This window comes from Anser brachyrhynchus, assembly GCF_964034855.1.
Source record: "Anser brachyrhynchus genome assembly, chromosome: 4".
NCBI lineage: Eukaryota > Metazoa > Chordata > Aves > Anseriformes > Anatidae > Anser > Anser brachyrhynchus.
In genome coordinates this window covers 1947056-1968376 of record NC_137698.1, presented here as the reverse complement: position 1 = coordinate 1968376, position 21321 = coordinate 1947056, and the positions used below count along the sequence as shown (strand labels likewise).

Below are 21321 nucleotides of genomic sequence, written 5' to 3'. Positions count from 1 at the left end.
TCTGGGAGCTAGTAGAAGTTTGCTTTATCTAAAGTATTCTATTTCCAAGCATGTTTGCTACATGATGTTTTTTAAAGTTGCTTCGTCTTCAGAAAGCAAATTCTGGTCAGTGGTGGGCTAGTTAGCTCTGTCTGCACCTTTACCTGTTTCGTTATGTAAACTATTTGCTACGAGTTCCTCATTTCCATTAATATTTGCCCAATAAATAGTATTTTAAATGTTGTGGCTAACACAACAGCAAATAATAAACTATTAAAGGACAAACACATTTTTTAAAAATGTCTAAAATGCCTGAAAAATCAAGTATATGCTGTGACAGGCTGAAGTGTATTGCCTGATAATACTGGGCTGGTGTCAGAACCTGTACTTAAACAATCGGATAAAGGCCCCAGTTGTGGCAGCACTGTACTGCAAGGTCAGAGTCGGGCTGTGCAGTGTGTTTCTAGGGGGGAAATACTGAGCCCTGTACACCACGCAGAGAATAAAAGGTGTTTTTTTTTGTCCCTGGTATGCCTCCTTCTCAGTTCTGGCCAGCTTCAGGAGCCCTACCTGAGGCCAGAAGTGAAGCAGGAGAGGCTTCCAAGAACACCAGGCAGTTTGTTGCTGCATGTTGACACTGATGGGCTGTATGGTGCAGCTCTGTCGCCTCCCATGCTTATCTGCCTCAGAGCTGGAGGAACCCCCACAGCCCCTTCCGGAAGGAAACTGGGGGCTCCTCTTTCAAACCATGCATCTGGTACAGGAGAGCTGGCAGGAAGGTAGTGGAGGACTTGTTAGTCAGATTAAACAGATAATGCATCTGTTCCAGTGTTCCCAATAAACAGGGATAGCCTAGAGATTATTCTAAAATGCCTTCTTGATGAAATTTGTATTGTAACTTGCCAGCTAGATTCCTCCAGCTTGTCATGTCTATAGAAGGTCTATGGTAATGCCTGACCAAATGCATTTTGATCAATCTGAAGTATGTATAGGATAGCCACCGGGTCTTGAACCCTTTATTTTCCCCTGCAGAACTGCTCCTGGCTATTCTAGCTGTAGTAGAGTCCGCAGTAGGACCAAACCTGGCTGTCTTTTTCTCAGTGGCAGGATAGCAGCTAACTCCTGCATTGCTGGCCCTCAGGTGAAGTCACCTGCTAGCCCTCCCATGTGCAAATGAATATATAAGTCTACATTAGTCTTAAGGGGACCTTTGTATCTTGTTTGTTACCAGCTAGATAAGAGGTAACAGCTTCCAGTGAGGCTAGCTGCATTAAATTATGAATAAAAGATGTTCCAGGCATGAATGTGTAGTGGTAGAAGGGGTTATCAAAGATAACTGTAAAACTACGGTATATGCATGACATGTGTTTTAAAAAAAAAGTCAATAAAGAAGGCAAAAGTGTTGGTTTTAGCCTTTCTGAAAACTGAAAAGCCAGATGCTTTGAGAAAGCTTAATCATGAAAGTAGGAAAGCTATTTCTTAGATAATTAATGAGCAAAGTACAGAAAAGCTATAAGGCTAATATCTGCCTCACAGACCTGGTGTGGAAACATTCAAAAACCAGTGCAATAAGAACCTCTGCAGAGGTTGTGTGCAAGTTCTAACCAGGGAAAAATGTTACTGGCAGTTTGATTTCTGACCTAGCTTCACCTTTGTTACTTTTAGAGACCATTAGGTTCAGAGATCTTGCCTATATGTTGTTCCAAACACCAAGTTCTTCAGTTATTTTTTTCTTTAGGTAGCTATGATCAGTTAGCTTTTATCTTACTCTAGCTTCAGCGTGAACCAGAAGGAAAATCTACAGTAAACAATTGGGGGGAGTTTCTAAAGAAACTGGAAACGGATTGTTCTAATCTTCAAGTTTATTCTCAGTTATTTGCCTAGATGGCTTCTTTCCTGAACACTTTCCAGTTCTAAAATGCAAGTTAAGATGAGGTATATGCCTACGTGGGAAAGAAAGAAACATTTGGTTTATCCAGGGCTGTGTTCTACCTTGAAAAACTTTAGTCAAATGTAGCAAAAGATGTTTTGGCTTCAGAGGGATGGTATGTTTTCTTGGGAGTTCTTATGCTTTTTAAAATGTTGGTTCCTCTTCATTTTCTGAAAATGGAATGAGACACTGAAGTGCTATATGGAGCCAGCATATTCCTCAACAAGAGTTAAGAGGTGTGGCTTGGCCTGTGCTTGACTTGGGTGGGATGAGTGGGGGTGTGAGGGCAGGGAAAGGGTGAGAGGAGAAAGCAGAAATGAGAAGAAAAGAGCAGTGAACTGTCAGTACCCATTGCTTTGCAGCTTTACTGCAATTGTGTTCCACACAACAAATTTTCTTTCAGGACTGATCACGTCCTGAAAAACTGGAACCCATATCTAGCTGGGAAGCATTAACTGGTATATAACCTGTTCAGCTTAAATGCAGCTCTGTCTGACAATGCTGATCACAATTTTATTCTACTAGATCCTCATCTTTTCTCTGGGATGATCAATTGCAAATGATATTGATGTCATATGTTCTATGGAGATGGATTTTTTGAAAAAGCTTAGTGTTCTGGGAAATTAATGGAAGTAGGCTTAAAGCCTCTAAAGGAAGAAACAGAAAAATCTCTCCGCTTTTCTGAATTTAGGTGAATGTTTGTAGACATAAAAACTAGTTTCATCTGTAGCCTTTATCACACACTGTCAGACTCCATTGCATGTGTATGGAAATCCAACTACAGCTGAACAAAAATAGGTATTTGATTTTCTGTATGGAAGAAACAAGCTCTTCTAGGGAGGGGGAGAAGAGGGAAGAAGATGAGGAGTAAAATGTACTTATCTTTCTTGAAAATGACAGGCTGTTCTAGCAGGAACTTCTAGGAGAAATACTGGCCTGAGGCATTTGTCTGGCATGGACTATTGCACTCCAACCAGCTTAGCTTTTGCAAAACTATCATCAACAGCAAGCACTGAGAAATGTCAGTTAACATTAGCCACAGGTGGTAGCAAGGGTTCAGGCTAAAACCCGAACACATTCATTGTTATATACAGAAGGAAATATCTGTGAGAGGTAAGCAGCACGTGATGAGGGGAGCAGGAAGGGGTGCAAACAGACAAATTTCTTGGCAGCTCCGAACATAGGAATGGGCAAATAAAAGCATCTTTGTTATTGCCTGTTTTGCTATCTTGCCCTGTAAGGTTTGCTCTGGTTTTGCTGTTGATGTCCACCACTGCATACTAATGTAGCATTTGAAATTAAATCAGGATAGGATTAACATTTCCTTGTGCACAGCTCAGAAACTACAGTGGATTCAGTGTTTAGTGTCTGGTTGATTCAAACATGTGTATGTCATGACTTTGATGTAACCTTCAGAACAGAAAAACCTCTGTTCCCTTTCCCTGAGGTGAATGAGTGAAATTCTTTGAGCATATTTCTAAAGACACAATCATGTGTATTTGTTAGGAGCACCTGAAGCATTTTATTTTCTACAGAAACTACCCTACTTTGGCTTTACAAAAATTTGCTCACCAAACTAAACATCTGAGTTTAAATTCAAACCTGCTTGTCTCATTCTAAACTTTCTAACCCCCCTTTTTTGTTGGAAGTAGTTGTACTCCAAAGAAAATCAACAGATTAATTCATCATTGAAGAAAGCACGTTTCTATGCCAAAGTTGCAGTGTGCGTTGGGAGGGTGTCCTGCATTGCAGGAAGATTTTTTGAAGTTATTGTTCTGAGAGGTAAATCTTGCTGATTGAACACTACCAGCGTTTTTTCAATAATGTGAAAAGCATAAAAGCATTGTTCAATGTTTCTTTGTGCTTGGCTTAGCAGAAAAATAATTTTGAACATCACATCAGCTTTGAGCATGTTCTAACCTACAAAATTTTTGAAAGCATTAAGAGTGTACAAAACTCTGTACAGCTACAGAAAGGTTTCCACACCTAAGAAATATACAGGAGGAGTCTTGATGATTTCAGAGCTCGCTATTAGTATTCACAATGCATGAGGACCATCTTTTTCCATAGACGGGGGTGGGAGGGGAAATGTGAGGAAGGAGAACCTAGACACCTGGGACAAGTATGCCAAAACTGAGATGGCAGAAGCAAAACAAAATCTAACAAAACCCTTGGACAAGATTAGAAGGCAGCAAACAGTTTATAGGCGTGTGTGTCAAAGGGTTGAAGGATGAGCAACTGAGAACAAAGCTATAAACTCTGAGAAGAAGCATTATTTCAGAAACCTCTTTGACTCCCTAGTCACATTTCTCCACCAGTGCAGAACCAGCAGGTATCTACAGGCAGAACACTTGTTCTTGGGCAAATGTGCATACAGCGCTGAGTATGAAGTATAGATTATTAAATGTTTAATACAATCATTTTCATAGATTTATATGGTGTTTAGTCTTTTATAAATAGACACTGACAAAACTTTCCAACAACTGTACTTAATATGAATTATTAACTCTTGGTGGTATGATTGCAGGATTATGTCTAATCCTGCTTATTTTGGGGAAAAGTTGTATTCCCTTGGAAGGAGTAAGATTTCATTTTAACAGAGGAAAGTGTAGCTTCTATGTACCAAGGGAATCTGCAGTGCAGCATAACTATGAAAAAATAGTTCATAGAACATTAAATACTAAGTGAAGTTATTCTTCATTTATTTGCTCCTAAGTGAAGTAAATTTTCAGTTAAAAAATCACTTCTGCACTTAACGTGCAGTTAACTTGTTGGGAAGCTTGCAAGTTATAAAAAGCTTTTGCCTTGGATGTTCTTTGTAATGAACATTTTCATACTGACTTAAGGCCTAATGCTGTCAGGTGGAGAGCAGCCTCTAAATTTTCTTAAGGGTGGGAGTATGCCTGCTATGACAAACAGTAGCCCCCAAATTAAAACCCCCAGTGCTTGAGATCTTGCTGCTTTGAATGCTGAAGAAAAGTTGAAGGTAGAAACAGAGCCATAAATGCATTTGAGGATCTTAAACTATTGCAATTGGACACAAGGGTAGAAAGGTAGCCAAAGTTTTCTTACTGGCTATGACAGTAGTATCAGCCTGCAGAAGAATTAAGAGCTCACCAGGGGATAAATGAGAAAAGGGTTATATGGGTTTTACTCTGCAGTGTTTTAAGGGATCTCTCTTTAACTGTAGAGGAGTTTTGCTCATAACTTAACAGAAATCAAAAGCAACAGGAAAACTTCACCTGAGGTGTTGCACAGTCACTTCCTTCCCCTCTCTCACACACACTCTCCCTTACTCTCACCTTCGTTTAGTTCTAACACACTCAGCTATTCTTCTATTGCTCACTCCATCTTCCCATCAGGGATGCTTATATCCGCTCTTCCACAAGGTTAAGGAACTACAGCAAGAGTTACTGTAACATGCAACTTCTTGCCTGTATGCTAGAAAACTGGTAGCCTGTCTGCAGGGAATGGAGAAAGGATTGAGTTTTGTTGCAGCAGCAGCTCTCCTGTGATGAGCGTAGAGGAGGTAGTGCATGAGAAAGTCTGAAGGAGATGAAGTTCAGGAGAAGAAAACCAGCTTAGTGTTGTGCGCTGTAGGAAAAGATCTTCCCTGAGACTTCAGACAGTGCTGAGTTGTGCAAGCAGCAGTTTACATATTATACAGACAGGTTTCATGGTTTTGTATGAAAGATGGGGGGAAGAAAAAACTACCTTGGAGCCCCTCTGATCTTCCCATCCCCAGCTCAGCAACCAGCTGAGCAGCCTGAATAGCAGTGGCTGCAATGTGCAGTGTAAGCTGCTTCCAAAGCAGCAGTAACATTGGAGGCTTACATTAAAGCTAGAGGAACTGCTGTAATGGGAGGGAATGTTTCAAGGTCAGTGATTCTTTCTTTGTTTCATTTAAAAGAAAAAAGCTTGAACAACAAAGTTATGCTGGTAGAAAATGTTACTGTTTAAAGAAAAATAATCAGACTTGTTTATGCAGACATTCACGGATAGTTTGCTACAGAATCATCTTCCTTAGTAATAAGGGAAAGTTATCTAGCCATTATCAGTAATAATGCATCTTCAAAAATTTGATGCTTTCAGTGACATTTTAATCTTCGTATATCCCAGAAAGCATCATGATTTTCTCAAAATATTAGTGAGATTTACTTTAAAACTGCACGACCAAGCCATGTAAACAGGTGTTCAGTCCTCTACTGATGGCTCAACACTTACAGAGCTATAAAGTAATGTTATTTTTTTCTGTCAAAATGGTTTTCATTCTATGCTAGGATTATACAAATTTCCATGTCTTATACAGGATTAAATTTTTAAGTGTCAAAGTTTTCTTTTCCCTGGAATGTTTTGCACTTTGTGTAGTCAGGTAAAGATTGTATCTCCCTACCAACTGTATGGTGTAGGACACATCTCTAGGCTAACTGAGAATTATGAATTGTCCTAATTGTAGCTGGGACAGTCTCTTCAGGTGTGAGGATATTGAAAACCTCAGTTCTATTGTCTTCATTTCAGAGTACCTGCTTATACTGTAAGATTGCTATGCATGCCTTACAATATAAAGAGCAGAAACTTAACAACTCATGCAGTTAATCAGATGACTTCAAAGGCAGAAGTTGCTATAAAAATGTTAAATGTTATCTATTGTATCAGAGATTGGAAAGACTGATGAATTTTTGCTGCCCTGTGTAATAATGATAGGCATCTGTTTCTTCTGAGATTCAGACCCACTGCAGTCTCTTAGCTAGCTGTATTTCATTAACTTTTATAAACCTCTTGCCTTCAATAACAGCAAATGAAACTCAGGCACAATGTCTCCCTCTAGGCCACAGACAACTCCAAGTTCCAATAATTCAGTGTTGGAGTTGAATAAAAGACAAATTATTCTGTCATGTGTCAGTAGCTACAATACATCAACCAGTAATACAAGGTACTTACTGTGCAAGAAGCAGGGTTATTTTCAATTACTGTCAGCTACTTAATTATCCAAGGTGTGTGGTGCTGCGCAGCTCATTGTGTTGTACGACACTGCTTCCTGTTTGGCTCCAAAACATGGGTTTCCTGTACCCAGGCACATGGGACCAGAAACAAAACTTGAGGTTTTGGTGGTTTTTTGTTAGTTGAAGTACAACATGTGATAAGCTAAACTGTTTTTTTAAAAAAAAGGTTATACCAAGGGGTAAAAAAAGTTACACACACGCACACAGCCCTTCTGGATAGCATGTGGTTGTGTACAGCAGAGTTGAAGCTGAGTGGAGCACAGCAACCGCAAGTGCTCTAAGGCTTTTGCTTTCTTATGAACAGACTTCAAACGATCTTGCTCAAAGCAAAACGTGTGACCCTTCCAGTCAATTTGATACAGCACTCTGGTATTCCAGACATGGTTTACTGGCATCTATAGGTAAATACATCCCAGTCTGTTTGATGATATCCTATTATCTGCTTCTGCATCCTAATGTATCTATAATGCAGCAATGTAAGCCCTTGAGTACATGATTTACAGATTTTTATTATGTAGTAGGATATGCAAAACTAGCCTGAGCTGCTTGTGACTAGCAACTTCTGCCTTGGTGTGCTCAGCGGGACTCCCAGCCAGAAGGGGGCCCTTGGGTTTCTCCTCTCAGAAGTCTTTGGACCAGAGCATCCGTTCATCAGTCAAAATGGTTCTCAAAGGAGCAGGCTAAAACTTCCCTTTTAGTGAGAGTCTCTGATCATTTGGCACGTATGAATGTAGGAAAAAATTGTGGTAGTCTATCTGCAGCTTTCATTTATTCTAATTCTGATAGTCTAATGCATGAACTGTACGTACAGCAGATTTGTAAAAGCTGAGAATTGATTCTGGTGGCTTTTTTGTTGCAGCTTCTTTTCACCTAATCTTTCAGCGAACAAATCTGGTCTTGTTCTTGAGACTAACTTTATCAAAAGTATTAAGTTTGGATCAGCTTCATTTCTACAAATATTTAACCCAATCAGTACAAGTTTTCCTCATCTTTAATAACTAAATAGTAAAAATAAAATTGGTCTTCCTTTATGATGCTTTGAGTACATGTCCATGCATGACAGGTGTTTTAAGAGGCCTGACTTCAATAAAAGACCTTTATATTTGATGAGATTTTTCACATAACAGGCAACATTTTTAGAAAAAGCTGTGCCAAGTCATATTTTCTTCCACAGACTACAAAGCGTTACTTCTCCCCTGCCAGAAAATGAAAGTCACCCATTGCAAATACTGGTGATATTAGTGAGTGTATTTGCATATAAGGATTCAGCCGAAATGCCTGAGTAAAGGAGAGGCTGATTTTTTTTACAGCCTTTTATTCTCGGAGGTCCTTGGTTTCTCAATTTCAGAACTGAAGACACCTTGTCTGGTGTAGGTGTTGCCATTGTGCATGTGTGTAGGGTCAGGTCAGAAAAATTGCATGACATTACCTGACTTAGTGTTGTCAATTCTTAACTCCTCTTTCACAGAATTAAATCATTGCTGTGATTTATTGCACATCTGGTCATTGGGAGGAGACGTATATCATGTTTTTGCTAAGTAAAGTATGCAAGCATACAAAGACTATTTTGTCAATGTCACATTAATTATCCAATAATATTGAACTTAATTCTTGCAGTAAACTTATTACAATGCAAGTAAACACATCTAAATTATGAACTGTACTGTACCTATTATGCAACACTTCTAATTGGCAAGGATGAGCATTACTAGCTTAAAAATGAAAGACAAGATATTCCACTGTCCTCTATTACCTTATAAATTATAAATATTCTCCTTCAATTTATGTAGACGGAGTTTGCTTTTAATAAGCATCATTATATGGTGGTTATGTTGCAGAAATAGCAGTTAAGTTAGATTCAAATTTTCTATTCCTGGCCTAGACTTCGGTCAAGAAAAGAACTGTAGCCTTTGCACCCAGTTATGTTGGTCCTATGCCCTATAAACACTTCAATTCCTTATGATCTTTCTTCAGGATTCACTGCAGATGACCTTACAATAACGGTTTCAGTTTTGAAAGCTTATTTGTGCAAACGGATCATTCAGGTTATGTTCCTTGCTTTAAACAACCAACCACCACCAACAAAAAACCAACTCCAAAACAAAAAACAAAAACAAACAAAAACATGAATCAAGTGATCTGGGTGTTTAAGAGCTCAGTGAGAGAATCATGATTTCATGTTGCTCCTTTGTAGGGAACTGAAAATTATCTTCATTATTGTTGGTCTTTTTTTATGCTTTGCAAATGAGAGAGGAGATGCAAAGAGACAAGTCTGTATTTTTGTATTTGAAAACTAGCAAATCTAGTTACTAGCCAAAACCCTTTAGATCTGTCAAAATACTACAGTACAAAATAAGATGGACAAATGATTTCATCTAAGGAACAGGAGCATGGAAAGGAAAATTGTCAGAAACAAAGATGGAAAACTGTTTCCTGGCAAATTCCTACTGATATGACAGTCCAGAAATGGCTCCCAATAAATTTATTCCATGTGACAGTGATATGAAATCTTACAGCTTGTATTGTAAGCTATCCTTTTTCTTCAGAGAATAGAAACCTCTGTTCCTGACAGCACTGAAAAGAAACCTAGAAGGAGATAGGACTTCAGTTCTAATCAGTGATTTCATTTGGTACTGGTGTTAGTGATGAATAACCCAAGGCTGTCATTAAAGAAGCTGTGACAGCTTCTCTTCTGCACTGTTTTCACTTTTTTTCAGTAGTGCTGGAGCAACCATTAGGGTACAATTCTTAGCACTGTCAAGCTCCCCAGTTGTTTAAAGCCATCCAAATGATTTCCTAATATCAGCAGGTACCATGTTTTGGGAGTTCATCAAATAACTCAGGATATACAACAGCATTAGGCAGTGTCTTCTGTCCCTATGGCTTTAGATGCAATATCTCAGGAGTCAGGAAAGCCACAATTTTGCCCTTTTTTTTTAAACCAGAGGGATGACCCTCACTTAGCAGACTGCTTTCTCTTTTTACTTTTTGGCTGCTTGGTGAAGCAGGATACTTGCCATATTTATCCAGTTCTTGCTGTTTTCTGTCTGAAATGCATGCCCATTGCTTTCAAAAGTCTTACCGGATTTTTTCAGGCACTGAATATCTGAACAAACTTAGATGCTTCTCCAGGTGTGGAGAAAGTAATTTGCTATATACAGTGAGATGCAAGTAAACTCAGGAGTCCAGTTCAGAGCTCAATTCAGTGAATGTTCATATATATAAACATTTATATATATATATATAAAGAAAAGATTCTTTTAAAGTACTTGAAGTACAGTGCAGAACACCTGTTGAAAAATTTTCTTGTGACCATTAGACTTTCACTCCTTGTTACAGAAATCCTACAAACTAAATAAATTCATGGCTGACCACAATCATCCTTCTTTACAAAGGAGAAACTGCACCTGAGAAAGCTTTTTTTTTTTTCCCCCCCTCAGGAAGTTCTTGAGGAGTGATGCTAAACTGTCTTCAGCTACTCTTTCCTATGTGAGACCACACGAAAGCGTAATCGGTAGGATATCTTGTGTCCAGAGTAGACTGTTCTCTTGCTGTTTGCAAGGATCATGAAAAGTAACTAATCAGACTAATGCAAGTATTTCTATGCTTTCTGTTCTTAGGTCAATTAACCTGGTATAAAGGTTATTGCATAATGTGCTTTGTTAATCCCCAGAGAACTGGTCTCTGGGGGTACATCTTTGGCAACTAAATTCCTGCCACCTGGGGAAATGAATGTAACTGAACCTACATAATTTATTTGACCACTTCTGTGGTGTTCACTTGTGCTTCTCTTCAAAATGGCATTTCCACAGCATAAGGCAGGATTTGATTAATGAGAAGATTTTTTAAACAAGTTGAGATCTTTTATGTCCCCCAGATATAACAAAGAAATCATCACAGCAAATCTGGCAGGACATGCTTCATTCATCTCTTAAGGCTTATTACCTAAACAAGCTTACAGAAACATGTCAATGAATGTCTTAACTCTGACAGCTCATTAATCATGTACTACAATAAAAATAAACAAAATTCATCCATTATTTTTGAACAGTTGCATTTGTTCTTTCTAAGCTAATGCTGAATGAGAATGCTAACTTCTCCATAAGTAACACTCATTTTACTTCACTTTTTTTCCCTATATCAGTAACTTTTGGCAACTAGCAAACAGGAAAAACATCTTGAATAATGACTTAGTCATTGAAAGTTTTCTATCTTCAATGCCAGTTGAAGTATCTCACCGAAGACCAGCAAACAAATTTTATTAAAGATAGTAATGGGCTTGTTTGTTTAAAAATAATGCATTTTGTTCTGCTAAATTCTTTCTGTTTACAAGCATTGTAATTCTTATATCCATGCAAAGGCTAGTATCTTTCCTTGAAAATGCAGCCTTTTAAGATCATAAATATATCGACTACACCACTAGCCAGCACATGGCTTAAAAAGCCTCATGCAGAGGGACTGTGCTGTGATCTGATTTAGGCACAGGTTTGGCTTGAACTGCATTGGTGATTCTGCTGGTGCTCTATGAGAATGTTGGAGTCATCAGCTATGTTGGAGCTCGAAGTCTGACTTAGCAATCAACTTTGCATTGTTTACAAAGAAAGACACTATTTGAGACTACATATGAACAACTAAAAGTTGTAAAGTAGTAAAAACTACATATGAACAACTAAAAATGAGGAACAGCACATGAACAGTCTTCATAATGAAATGTGGACAAAAGTAATGAAATCCTGGCAAAATGCTGAAACTCAAAATTAATAAAAATTTCCTACATATTTATATGTATATATACATATATATGTATATATACATATATATATTATACATATATAACCTAAAGAAACATTTCCCTTCATTTGCTGCTTTTGATGATTTATCAATTTTTTTCTAATACTGGTGTTCTGATAATACTTACCAAACTCTGAAATAGATGATCCTGGTTCCTGCCTGATAGGAGAATCTATTTATTGGTCTTTAGTAGAAATATTTATGATTTTAGTGACAGAAAAACAAAGCAAAATGTCAACATATTGATGTTTCCCTTCAGGTTTTTCTCTTGTATTCTATGAAAATAATATTTTCAGTGCTAGAACTGCAGAGTGGTCAAAATGACCAGGGGATTATCGACTATAAAACCAGAGAACGAATAAATAAAAATGAATTGAAATGAAGCGATTAAAAAATTAATCTGAGAGAGATTTTAAGTTGTCCAGCCTTGAAAGCTATATGATGAAATGTTTGACAAATTAAAAAAGAAAAAAGCAAAGCAAGGACAAAGCGAGAAGTTAGCCCAGGCAGTAGTCCACATTATTTTCAGTGGGGCTTGTATAAATCTAGGTCAGGTATTTGTGCCTGGCACAGGATTGTGGTCTTCTGTGTCCACCACTGATTCTTTTCTTGCTGAGAATAAAGGGGGGTTATAGTCTATATGTCTGGCTACTAAGAGGAAGGGGGCAGGAGGTGGTTAATGAGGCACTTTGGTACCCATGTCATGCCCTGGGACAAGGACAGGTACTATAGCTAGAATGCCTGGCCTGAGAGTGCTTTTGAGGTAGCACCCCAGCATCAACATGCACAGAGGAGACATGGGCATCTGCAACCTGGGCTCTTTGCTGTTTGAAAGTGTTTAGAAGAAGTGAAAATAGTTCAGATGGCTTGTCTGTCCTCTCTAGCACCCTCCAAATATCAATCAATTTTATGAAAACCTTGCATAAGCATGTCCATAGCAACAGCACTGCACAGTACTGTTGCTACAATGCCCCCCATTTTCTTTTTGCAGTAGGACGTAACCAATTCAGACTACAAAAATGACTACGTATTAGTGCTGGTAGGAACAAATTTAGAGACTTACGGCACTTCTGTTAAATCAGTAAACTGTGGATGTATTCTCCTTACACAAAGGAATTTAATAAAAGCAGTAAATATCCTTTTTTATTTTTTTGATTCAGGTGGTGTTGGACTTGACACAACTTTGCTATTTTTTTAACTGCAGATTTGATAACAATTTCTTCTCCATTCTGAAGTAGTGTCCTGTTTTTTTATGATAATATACTGAAAGCTGCTTTGAATCCCTCAAATGCTTGTAGATACTCAGTACTTTGCAGGTCTTCTCAATATGATATTATGAAAACACTGGAGACTGGATGAGGAATGTGTATAAGATAGTTATGCCTATAAACTCTCGCCTATTTTAAGATGACACTTGCTACTTTCACGCTGAGGTGAAAGTTTTCTATACTTTGATTAATACTTAATTTTCATAGACTCTGAATTCATGATAATTTCATTTTTGAAATAGGCATCCTGCAAGTTGAAAGAGACTTATTTATTTCTTTTACTATTTTTTTCTTGTGCAAAATGCAAGAAATTCTGAAAAGCGGAGATAATCACTGTACATTTGTATGTTAATGTTACCAGGTAATCATCTTGAAAGACTGAATATGATTAACACCTTGAATCATAAACTAGAGAAAATGTACAACGCTTGACAGGGAGTGAAACATCTAATACAGTGTGAAAACATCTGGCCAGGAAATTGTTTTCAAAACACTGAAAATTATAAGCAATTATCAAGTATTTTACCTGACTATACTCATAACTCTGTTTTAGTGACACTTTAACTGATATTATGCTCCATTTCTCAGCATTTTGATTTTTGGATAATCACCCTAGATCTATGATTTACGCTTTCATCTTCTTGCTTGATGTGCATAGCAAATATTTTGGTCATGTACTTTAAGGGGGGCAATCAAAGCTGGAGATGGAATAAGGTACTCCTGTGACAATTGAAGGGAAGAGCTTAATTCAGCAATTCTCATCAGTGAGGGATCTAACAGGAATTTCAGGTGCCCCCAGATCAACTTGAGCTAAAGTTCTAAGGAAGGAAGCCTGCATATGCTACTTTCTTAGCACAATGAAAGTGTTATTTTCAAGACCTTGTTGGGAAATAGACATATATGTGCGCAACTTTGGGATGTTGTAAATTGCCAGGGTATGGCAGCAGGTATATTAGTTACTCTTAAGATGATACTCATGATGTAGATGTCTTTTAAAACCTTCTAAATGAACAGAAAGGGAAATGCATCCTTTGTGTACCCATTTACAGTCAAATGTTTTTACTAATACGTTTTCCCAGAAGAGAAGGTAGTATACCAGTGACAAAGTCAAAAGATGCTAGGTTTCTTTTGGCTCCACAAATACTTTTAACTCCTAAGTCTGAATGCTGTTTATGGCTTTGGAATGTAGTTGTCAGCTATTTGTGATTTTTATTGTGCTAATAATGCTCTTCCTGTAGCTGGGCTGAGCCATTAAGTAGAAACTGCCTTTTCATCTCAGAAATGGAGCTTCCTATCTCAAATCATTCCAGGACCTGCCATCAAACTGGCATCCCTGGTGGTCATTTCTTCCACTCTTAGATGAAAGTGGCAGTAAGAAAAAAATCCCATGTTGTCCCTCAATGGGAAGGTTCAGAGGAGGTCAGATCCTGACCTTCTTGCACAGCTCTAGCAAAACCAACAACAACAAATGTAAATCAGGCTGGTGTGTTAAAGGAAGTGAGGTGAGTTTTCACCACAGATGGTGATAGTGCTTCATTAAAGCAGTAAGCTATGTAAGGTCAAATCATTGGATTCTACAGGATAATATCTATTCTATAATATTACATCAAGAAGTGCTTTATAGATGAGTCTCTTAGCTTAATATAGTACAAGGAGTTACTTGGTATCAAAGCTAATATAAATGCAAGATATTGACTTTCATTTTAGTTTCAGCTAATGTGACTTTTGGATGTCTATACATCCCTAATCCAGTATTTTCACAATGCATATGGGTTCTGTTTTGAAATTGGTTCTTTCCAGACTGATTTTTCTTTACTCTTTGCAGGTTGAGGAAATGTTTCTGTTGCTTTTGTCAATGATAATTTTCTTGTTTTGTGAGTTGGAAAAATAAAAGGCAAAATTTCAAGCAATTTAGTGTTTTCAGTCTGAAGTATGCTGAGGAATCAATGTCTCAAAATATTTCAAGGAAAGGCTGAAGTAATAAAAACGAGCTTTGGAAAACACTTTTCACTGCTATTAAATAATTCATATCAATGCATACAAAAGTATTAGATAAATGAAACAAGGGAAATTGGAGTGAGAAAATAGGAAAACTTAAAATGATATTTAAATCAGAGTTCTGCATCTTGAATTTTCATTTGAGTTATTAGTTGGAACGAGCATATTCCAAAACCATTTTGGAACTTGTATAACAGTGTTTTCGTAGATATGCTGGAAAAAAGTCTCACAACACTGAAGTATTTGCAGTACATCACTTCCTGCTTGAATTTTATTGCTTTTCCTTGATAGCAACAATTTTCAGACTTTACTTGACTTACTCAATACACCTTTGCTTGCTTCTTTAAAAACAGTTCCAGGAGAAGAGTTCAAAGATTTTCAAGGCATGGGTGAACGTGTTTTAGACCCACCTGTCACTTTAGGCAGCAGTTATCTGGGGAGCGAAACAGACAGCACAAAGTGAAATTCATAATGGAGGTGGGCTCTATATGGGTACTGGTACCGTAGAGAAAAGTTTATGTAATGGTCCTGTATATGTTCCAACCTGGTGGTTCCATCAAGTTCATCAGCGTTAGCATATTGGAGAGAGGTGACCTTCTCCCAAGTACACCAGCAGCCCTGTGGATGTTCTCAGGGTGAGCTGTTATTTCACTGCAGGAGCTGAAGTGCTATCCAGGCTCGGAGTCAGAAAATGCTTTAGTCTTGGTCAGTGGCCAACATGCTCAGTTTCTTGTAGAGATGTGTTTTGTACAGTGCAACTTTCATGCTGTTGAAGTCCTGTTACACACATAAGACTTGAAAACAAATTAAAACATTCCCCTCAAACTATTCCTAAACCATGCATCAAAACAAATGAGTCATGAATCTGAAGGGAGAAGAGTATGTGTGTATTTAGAAATTTCAATTTAAGAAATTATGATGATCCTGTTCTGTTTTTGTTTTTCTATTCTCCTATTCACAAGTTGTTAACTTTATAAGGGATGCTTATAACAAAGTTAATTCATTAGCAGTTCTATATGCAAGACGAAACTGTTAATTGAATTAAAATTTTGCAAGTGAGAAGGCTAGTTTTAAATTCAAGCTGTGAATGAACAGTGAATGCTCTAAGGACATGGCCTGCTTATACTTTAAGTGGCATTTTCAGTCAGATTTGAAGAAGATCAAGATAAGTGCAGGGAACTGAAAAGGTATGTGCCTCTGAATATTCAAGACAAGTTATAGTAATTAAAAAAAAAGTTGGTATTTGAAATGAAGATGTGAAATATTTTTAAGAAATTTTTAAGGGTATGCATTATTGTGCCTTGTTGAAACATAGATCAAATCTTCAGCTGAATCTGTGTATAACTGAGTACAAACTCAGCATTTTCTGTATTTTTTTCTAATTGTAAGGGTTTAAAATCACTGCTCCTTATTACATGCTGATAATGTTTTTAAGCATTCCATTTAATTCATACGCTCCATTTAATCTGAAAATTACATGAATCAAAGATGACTTTTTATCTCTAAACCCACAGACATACTTTATGTATATCTGATGTATAAAATAGGTTGTAGGTAAAGCAGTCCATGGGACCTGTGAGACCTGATTTTGTAGTAGGTGGCTCTGGAGAAGGCACATTGCTCTTCTATAACCTTGGCTTGTCTTTCAGGAAGAAAAAGATAATATCACTGACCTTTATATGTCTTATAGGTTAAGTGACATTGCAGAATAGGTAGTAGAAGTACTAGCTGACAGACGATTATCCAGGAGAATAGACAATTATCAAGGAGAATACTGCAAGCAGAATAAGTGGGGAAGATGTTAAGAACATCTGCATGTTTTACAAGAGGACTAATAAATACCTGGGCTTCAACTCCTGAATGTGATTGGGATTTCTCTGGGTTACTTGGCTTCTCACTCAAGCTGTAATATTGCTGTTACTCTCTGTGGTTATTATATATGATAACTTAAAAAAAACACCTAAGGGCTGTAGCTGGACCAGCAGGGAGGTGTGGGGGAAATCCTCGCTCTTCAGGAAGTAGTTCCCTTGTATTGACCAGTGAGTTGAGTTCAAACGTGTACAATGCAGAAATCTTGGACTAAGAGAAAATGATGCATACTTATTTTGTTTCCTTAGCTCAGAGAACCTGTGTGTGTAGGTTAGGGATACCTCTTGACCACCATTTTTTGATACAGTTGTTCAGATTCTCCACTATGTCATACTTGGTGAATCTGAGTAATGAACCAATGAATCAATATTTAACTCAGAAAAATATGTTAAGTGCATCGAGTTTGGTGTCCTTTACTTGATTTAAACAAAGTTTGAGCAATTATATTTCTCTGATCAAGTTGTACTTGTTGAAGCCTGCTTGTTTGTAATAGTGAAGGGAGCATACTCTCTTCTCCATTATTCATAGATGAAATTACAGTTTAGTGTTCAATCAAAAACACATGATGGTTTGAGGAGGAGGTTGAAAGCAAAAGACAGCTGTGACCATTTTAAAAATACATTTCTGTTACTGTAGTGTTAGGTAAGCTTAGATCATTAAATTGAATAATATACATTTCACAGAAAGACAAAATATCTTTAATTAGGCTTTCATTGAATTACAAATTTTTAAAAAGTAGCTTTAAAGGCTCTTCATCTTGACTTGATCTGACTGAATGTCTTGTACTCACATTGTATCTTGTGAAATCATTTACTAAGGAGACTTCAGGAGTTTTGATGCATTTTATGGTACTGAACGCTTTGAGAGGATCAGTTATAAGATTCCTCTGAATTTCTTTTTAATGAGTTGGAGTAAGCATTGTCCGTATTTTTGAACAGTGTAGTCTCATTGCTCTTTTAAGCAGTGTGCTGAAAAAACAATTTCATTATAATGAAACAGCTCACTGCAAGTTCTGTAGAGAAAATGAGACTGAATTTGATGGCCTGCTTGTTACTGATGAGATTTTTTTTATCATGAATACTGTTAAGTTTCACTTCTCTCATTAGAGTTAGAAACAGCAAAATATCTTAAATTCTAAAGTTGCTATATTTGTTTTCTAAGTTGATATAACGTGTTGGGGGCAGAAAGGGGAAAGCAAAAATGTGGCAAAACAAAACTGTTTCTTAACTTTTATTCTTGAAACTCTACCTCAGTTATCCCACAGCTCAATTATACAATGTGGATAAAATCTAGCAACAAAACCAACTTTAGTCTGTATTTATGGGCTTGTTTATATTGAATACTTGCATAAAAAAACACCTAGAAAATCTGGTTTGCATGTTCAGCTAAAGCATTTACCTTAAACACCTAAATTCATGTATTGGTATCTAATTAAATTACTTGGAAAAATTCTGACAACTCTTAATCAAATTTACTTAGAATCACTACCTTGAAAATGTGAATTTGAAGAACTGGAAAACAAACAAACAAAAAAAACACACCACAAACTTTTAAGCATTCTAAGAATTGCCTGATTATTCCTTCAGCTGTAGAGCTTGAATACTTGTCTGCTCGATACTTTTGAAGAGATCTGGGTCTTATGTAGTCTTGTTGAGCAATACACTGGAGGAAAATAAGAAGGGAAACATATTTTATCTCAGATTGGAACAAAATCTTCTGAGAAAGAAATTATGGGTGCTCTTAATGAGGGAGAAAATAGACTTGTATGTTAGGTATGTGTTTTTTTAAGTTCAACACCAATAAATACTAGGAGGAAATGTTATTGTGGTTTACAATAGTTTCTGTCTATGGTTTGCTGTGCCTTGTTTTGATGGGAGTGTGTGGTTTTCTGGTGCTTTTGTAGAGCAAAGACGAATGAGATACTTGCCTTTTATATAAATATGGAAAGAAATGAACAGTATATTCAACTGGCTGCATGTTTTGCCTAGCATTCACAGGTCTTCACAATTAGAAACCAAACACATTCGAGTTTACAGGCAAAGTTTGTGGAAGGGTTTCAGACTGCAGGAAACAAACAAAAACACAGATCACCATAATCAACACTGTGGTTATCAGGATGCTTTGAGCTTATGAAAATACATCCTTGAGAATCTTTAGTTACTTGCTGCATGGAGAGTATGCTGCTTTGACGTCCCCATGAAAACACCTTCTGAGGTCAATGAATAGAATCATAGAATAGTTAAGGTTGGAAGAGACATTCAACATCATCTAGTCCAGCCATCCCCCTACCACCAATGTCACCCACTAAACCATGTCCTTGAACACTTTTTCTTGAATGCCCCCAGGGACGGTGATAGCACCAATTCGCTGGGCAACCTGTTCCAGTGCCTGAATACTCTTTCTGAGTAAAATGTCTTTCAGATGAAATTGTGTCTACCACAGCTCATAGAATGTTTGGCATTTACTGAATTTGCATAATGTGAGAAAAGATCTGGTGTCTTGGACTATATCTCTGGGGAGAGTACTTTATGCAGAGGGCCTAGAAATAAGACATCTGTGCCCTTGCTTCCTTATTTCTGTCTTAGCCAGAGGTAAGAGGGAGAGAACTGTCTGGAAGGGAAATGCAGAACTCAGGTCCTTTAGATCTCTTCAAATGTGATGTTTTCATAGACAGGTGTAGCTGCCTATCGAAGGAGTTGCAATCCACGGCTCTGGAAACCCTTGAAGAGTTGCTGTAAATGTGTTCTTTACAAGCATGGGGCTGACCTCAGTTGCCATTTTGGCCTTTTGCCAGCACTTAAGGCAGGGCTGGATCTTACTGCAAATATTTCAGAAATATTTGTGAATCACCCTAATGTGCTCATGAAATGTATGCTTGAAAAGCATGCATTATTTGTTGTACATCTAATTGTCCTCTTGCAAACACACATTAGATATAGTTCTTTCAGAACTGTTGTCTTCTAAGATCCTGATCTGTCCCACTGGCTGTCCCTTTGTTGTTAGCTCAAGCTCAAAATGACACAGATTACTCTGCCTCTGCCCTCTTTGTCTAAGGGACAGCTCCACTTGCTTTCTTCTCTTCAGCTGTTTGTGATTCAGGCATGTATAACATCAGTTGTCAAGTACTTTTCTATTGCTTTAACTGAGCTTCTGTAGGTATCTTTAACCATTACAGATTCTTTCTGCAGACTGTCTCTAAGATGTGTGCTCTGCCATATTGCTCCCTGAGCAGGCTTCCAAAACTTAATGTCCCTATTTTTGTAACAAATTTATGAATGACTGGAAAATACTGCCAGAAGATTGTTTACTGTTGTTGTCTTTGACCGTTTTTGCATTCTTTTTGTATTCCTTTGTAGGTTTTCTTTCACATCAAATATTCTAACTTCACACAGAGATGACCTTTCCTGCCCTAGGTCTATTCTCTGCAAATATCCACTTCTGCATGTTTTTCTTTTTCCCCATCTTGCTCAAAATTGCTAGATGAGACAAATTGCCAAAAACATCTGTAAGCCTCATTCTTTCAAACACTTACTTCAAGTTCCACAAATTCTGGTAGTGTCTCTTCCACGCACAGCAGCTGTCCATCATGAGGATCAGTGTGTTGCTTTATTTTTCAGTTTGTCCCTATTGATCAGTTCTATCTGGTTTTGCTTTTCAATGATCACTCCTGCAAAGAGTTCATAATCTTTTATTTATTTATTTTGGGGAAGGTGTTACTACAGTCTGATTAGGGACAATGCTTTTGGATGTGTAGAAATGGTTCAGGATCTGGGGAATTCTGTTTGTCTCTTGACGTTCTTTTATTTTAAATACTGTGACTGCTCAATGATTTACTAGCATTCCAAAATCAGGAAGTTTTGCTCTCAGACTTATTCTGTACGCTTTTCCAAGACAATACATGAGCAATTCATAAAAAGTTCCAAAAAGGATTAAGTAATGGTTCATTGTTTCATTCAGAATTACTTCAACAGTTTGGGAACAGAACTTTGACTAGATAATTGAACTGAACTTACGTATGGAAACATAGGCCAAGCGTTTTATGACTTCTGCAGAATGTTGAAATCATACATCACACTGATTTTATATCATGGGTATTTACTCAAGGATGTGACGCTTCCTTGAGATATTATCATTGATTTAAATAAGATGAATAGAATACACTGAGGGGAAGAACTGCTGTATTGCATAAGTATTTTTCTTTATTGGTAGAATATAGATGACGAAAAGGTTTCCTGTATATTTAAATGTTTTAAAAATATATATATATATTTGTGCTTTGATACGTTAATGGGCATCGTTAGCAAAAAGTCTCTCATGGGATCTTTAAAAATTAAATGTAGAATCTACAGAAGTTGATAGGCATTGATTCACTTGAAAAGTTTTGAGACTGGGTCTAGGTTATGCTGTTTAAATTTTATCGCTTATTTTCATGCTTTTTTGAGTTGCTTGTCCATAGTTAGATTTTGTCCTTTAACAAATCCTA

General features: G+C 37.3%; 1 protein-coding gene across 5 annotated transcripts in view; it reads right to left on the bottom strand.

Annotated features, from left to right (window-relative positions):
- Positions 1–10293, bottom strand: part of LOC308194816 (bifunctional heparan sulfate N-deacetylase/N-sulfotransferase 4) — a 164473-nt gene extending 154180 nt beyond the window's left edge. For 2 of the 5 annotated variants that reach the window (XM_080591231.1, XM_080591234.1), the window contains exons 1-2: positions 6851–10293; positions 1972–2079 (exon numbers count right to left, since the gene is read on the bottom strand). The gene's annotated coding sequence lies outside the window, so the exon portion shown is untranslated. The other 3 variants (XM_080591229.1, XM_080591232.1, XM_080591233.1) reach the window with 2 other exon arrangements.
- Between the last annotated feature and the right edge of the window lie 11028 nt (positions 10294–21321).